We start from the raw sequence: 5,346 nt of genomic DNA on the forward strand, positions 1-5,346 counted from the left end.
GATTGTACAAACTGACTGTAATGTTCTTTAAACTAACTAACTGACTACAATGTTCTAGTCATTTATGAGTCACATCTTACAGATCTAATTAACTTGAAGTATGTTAGTGTGTATCTAGACAACATTCTAATTTTTACTCAGACAGTTGAGTACTATTACTAACTGATCTGAGTAGTTCTACAACAGCTCTAAGATAATAAACATGTCAGCAACAGTATAGAGGGGACCTGAAGGCTCAGTAAGGGGACCCAGGCTACAACTATCCTACACAACAGAAATACAGAATGTAAGCACTAGAATATAGTCAGAACTTGCAGAACAGGCAGAGAGAGAGAGTGAGACAAGAGTAGAGTATATAGAGTGAGCCTAAGAGTACAGGACTACCTGGAGTAGACAAGATCAAGACTACAGGACTAGTCTGATCTTGTACACCTATATATACTAAACTACACAAGAGCACTCAGGGAGTATGAGCCACTAAGAATGATAAGCCACAAAGAATGAAAGAAAGGAATGTTAAAGATAAAGGTACAAAGAATGAAGGGATGGACAAAGGGTAAGAGACTATAGAATGATACAAAGAATGAAGGGGTGGTTAAAGGAATGGAATGATGAAGTAAGGAAGGGTAGTAGCAAGAGTCAGCATACATATAGTCCATAGACAGTGCCCCTAAGGGATGGAAGTCCTGAGTTCTAGTACAGAAGGGTGCAGAACCCTCAGAACTGAAGGTATGAGAGTGGAGAACTGTAACATCACCCCCCCTCTAAAACCAATTGTCCTGATTGGTGAGCATTGGGTTTGGTCAGCAGCTCAGGCATAGGTTAGAATGGTAGGGTTTGGAAATCTGTGAGGCAGAGTTGACACAGAGCACCTGGATAAAGTCAATAGAAGTCTCAGATTGCCTTAGCAGTATGGGTGAGATTCTCAGCAGGTTCCTAAGTGTGTTCTTTAACTGGGTATCCCTTCTAGTAGATAAGGAACTTGAGTTTTCTGTGCACCAGCTTAGCATCTGCTACATGCTCTACTTTGTATTCTGGTTCAGAACTGATAAGTTCTAGTAGAGGCAGTAGGGGTCTTTGCTACAAAGGAAAACCTGGATTGTAGTATTAAGACAGTAGAACCTTGTTAAACACTGGGTGTATGTGCTTCCATGTTGCTGGAAGTTGGAGTTTGTAGGTAGAGGCACCAACCTTCTTTTCAATAACAAAGGGTCCAAAGTGCTTGTTGTCCAACTTCTTTATTAGGCAATCTGTGGTCAGGTTAGTAGCTTCTAGCATAACTTTGTCACCAGGCTGGTAATCCTTGGCTGCAGACCTCTTCTGATCATAGTTCTGCTTCATAACCTGTACTACCTTTTCCAAAAGAGCTTGTGTATCCTCCCTAGTTCTGTGTATCTGTTCTGCAAAGTCTGTTACAGATTCAGAACTACTGTTCCAGTTCAGAACTGTCCCCTAGTACAGATGTCTCTTATGATTGAGGAAGAACAGGGACTGTCCTGTTGTAGAGTGTTACTAGTTATTGTGCACAAATTCTGCCAGAGCTAGCCATTCAGACCAATCTGATTACTAATGATTAATGAACATCTAGAGGTAGAGCTCAATCTCCTGATTGACTCACTCAGTTTGACTGTCAGTCTGTAGGTGATAGACAGTAGAAGGGTTCCCTTGAATTCTAAGAAGTACATACAAGTCCTACATGAATTTCAACTCAAATTGTGGTCCACAATTATGAATGAGCTTCTGAGGGAGTCTGTGTAACCAGAAGATGTGATCCTGATAAATGTGCACCATACCTTCAGAAGTGAGTTCTGTTCAGGTCAGAACTGTATGGACTTGCTTAGAGAATCAGTTGACAATTACACAGATAGTGTTGTAACCCTAAGACTTGAGTAGCTTGCTAATCAGGTCTACCAAGACTTCTTCCTAAGGGTGATCCAGAATCTGATACAGATGTAGGGGAGCCCAAACCCTTGTCTGGTGGGCCTTAGTCTGTTGGCACATATTACAACCAGTCACATACTTCAGGATTTCCCTCTACATTCTGGGCCACCAGTAGTTCTGAGTAATGAGTTCCTGTGTTTTGTGTTGGCCCAGATGTTCTACAGTCAGATTGTTGTAATGAGCTCAGACAATGTCCTCCTGCAGCTTCTGATCCTTCAGAACATACAGTCAGCCTTCCTAGTAAACCTGTCCATCCTTATCCTCCTCCCAATCTCTAGCCTGCTTTTCCAGTTGCTTCACTACAACCTGGTCCTGTGTGTGTCTCAGAGCTTACTGTATGTGGGTGATGAAGTTAACATCCTCAGATTTGAGTCAGATCTCTTGGATTGTTTCAGACACAAAACAGGAATTGTCTAGGAGAACAAGATTTTTGTTATCATTCTCCCCCCTTTCATGACCTACTTGTCTTGAGAGTAAATTAGCTTTTGTCATTTGTGTTCTGGGTTTGTGGGTCAGTACAAAGTTGTAGTCCTACAGTTCTAACATCCAGCAGGCCTGGTAGCAGTTGAGCTTCTGAGGCACCCAGAAGTACTAGAGATTAAGGTAATCACTCTAGATCTCAAACTTCTGTACTGTACTGAGGAGATATTGACACTACTCTTCCAGGGAACAGACAATTGTAAGGAGTTCCTTGTCATAGATAGGGTAGTTCCATTCTGTTGTAGAGAGGGATTCCAATCAGAACACTATCAGACACTACTTTCTGTCAATAAACTAGGACAGTACTACTCTATTCACAAAGTCAGAAGAATTGGCTTTAACTTAGAACTTGTCTGCAACTGTTGGAACTACTAATACAGGCTTGCTAGTAATAGCCTGCTTGAGGGACTCAAACACAGACTGCTACTGATTATCCTATTACTAAGGGACATCCTTGCTAGTAAGATTGTGAAGGGGCTGGGTGATGGTACTAAAGCCTTGAATAAAGTGTTAGTAGTAGTTTGCAAACCCAAGGAATGCTTGGACCTGTTTCAGGTTCTGAGGTTGTGGCCAGTTCTGAACTGTAGTCACCTTTGCTGGATCCATACAGACCTCTCCTCCACCAATCACAAAGCCTAGATAATCTACTGACTCCTGCACAAAAGAGTACTTTGCTTCTCAGAGGAACAGTTTATTATCTTAGAGCTGTTGTAGAACCACTCAGATTAGTCAGTAATGGTGCTTGACTGTCTGGGTGAAGATCAGAATGTTGTCCAGATACACACTAACATGCTCCAAGTCAATCAGATCTGTAAGGATGTGATTCATGAATGACTGGAACATTGTGGGCAAGTTGGTTAGTCTGAAGAACATTACAGTTGGTTTGTACAATCTGTAATTGGTTCAGAACATAGCCTTCCACTTGTCTCTGTCTTGGATCCAAATATTATTGTATCCCTATCAAACGTCCAACTTAGTGAAAACCCTAGATGTATGTGTCTTATCAATGAGCTCCTGAATCAGGGGGAGTAGGTACTTGTTTTTGATAGTACCCTCATTAAGACAACAATAATCCTGGACTGGGTGGAGCCTCCTATCTTTCTTTTTGACAAAGAAGAAAGGGGAGGCTATAAGGGACTTTGAGGGTCAGATCCAGCTGTTCTGAAGATTTTCCTGAAGGAACTCATCAAGCACCTCCTACTTGTCTCTGTTGAGTGGGTAGACCTTACAATCCTTGGGTTGGAAACCCTTAGTCAATTCAATTACATGGTCCTAGGGATGGTGTTCAGGAAGCTGGTCAAATTCCTCTTTACTGAAGACTTTGAGGAACTCTTGGACAAAATCCAGCAGGCTGGGTCTGTGTGCATTCTAGAGTAGAGTTGTTCTGAGGGGGTTCCAGACTGGTTCTGTCTTAGACATCCTTCAGATTGACTCTATTCTGTGTTGACTAGAATACATATTCACATATCTATCCTAGTCAAAGAAGAACAACCAGTCACCTTTGTCAGAACTGTTGGTAACATTAGAAGTGTTTGTATCTACTTAGAACAGTAGTACAAGGTAACTGTAAGACTTGGGACACTGATTGAACACAAGTGTCTGCTCTAACCAGTCAATAGTAGGGTTGTGAGCCTTGAGCCATTTGAATCTGATGAAGATGTCTGTCTTTCCAAGGTTGGTGACTCTAAACTCAATACTTTCCTCATAATCCTGAATGGTCATCTGTAGTTAGACAAACTCAGTAATCCAACCATTCCAGTTCAGGGTTCTGTCCACATTGTATACTAGGATTGGAAGTAGAACACATTGAGTAGGGAGGTAGTGTTCCTACATGAAGGCCTCATTAATACACAAACCAGTACATCCACTGTCTACTAGAGCTGTTGTTCAGATCTGGGGGGATCCTAAGAAGGGAGCCAAGAGGATAGAGACCTGGAGCTAGTACTTAGAATGTCCTTAGATGAACTACTACTTGTTCTGAAGAGAATGTACAGCTTGTGTGGCCTTGTTGTCTGAGAGGGTGAGTATATACACTAACATTTCCTCATTAACCTCTCTCTTTCAACAAGGACAGACCCATGTCCTCAGCTGTGAACTCAGCTGAGACTATCCCTACTTAATACTATAGACAAACTACTGAGTAGTGAACAGGGCTGGGTAATGTTCCAAACATTCTGAGATCTTAGAATGTAGAAGTGGCAGGTCAGATTGTGCAGATTTAGACTTGGATAAAGTGTGAAGAGAAGAATCAAAAGAATCAGAAGAAATAGGAGAACTATCTACTTTTGTTTTCAGCTTTTTTCTTTCTAATAAATAATTTTGTTGATTTATTTTTTCTACTTTTTCTGCTTTTTCTACTTTTCTTACTTTATTTACTTCTAATCCTACAGTGTCTATTGAATCAAAAGTGACCATTAAAAAATCTGAGTCATAGCCCTTCAGCACTGTATTCACTGTTAGGCCTCCACAAAATCCTAGGGTACATAGTCAGGGTCTGAGAGTTCTGAGGTGACTTCTGGATTTGTAGAAAAGGCTTCTTACTACAAATCCTACTTGTCACTTGTTATTGCTCCAATAACCTGACAGATGTGCTGTTACTTCTGTAGGCAGTCCTTAATTTGGTGCCCTGACTTTCTGCAGGCAAAGTATGCTCCTTACTTTTAGGCTTCTCTAATGTCTATTAGAACAGATTGATTGTAAATTATGGGCAGATCAATCTAAGGGCTCAGAACTGTCAGAGCCAGACATATGTACAAGTGTTCTACACAGACTTGACACATCCAAGCTGTAGCTTGGTCAAAGGAGATGGTGTGCATCTTCTACTCAGTGTAGGTGACTAGTTTCAGTATTATTCTGAGAATCTTATTAACCAGTTCTGAGTGAAGAGCTTTTTCAAGCATTCTAATAAGGACATTATTAAACCTG

Source organism: Fomitiporia mediterranea (assembly GCF_000271605.1).
Source record: "Fomitiporia mediterranea MF3/22 unplaced genomic scaffold FOMMEscaffold_4, whole genome shotgun sequence".
Classification (NCBI taxonomy): domain Eukaryota; kingdom Fungi; phylum Basidiomycota; class Agaricomycetes; order Hymenochaetales; family Hymenochaetaceae; genus Fomitiporia; species Fomitiporia mediterranea.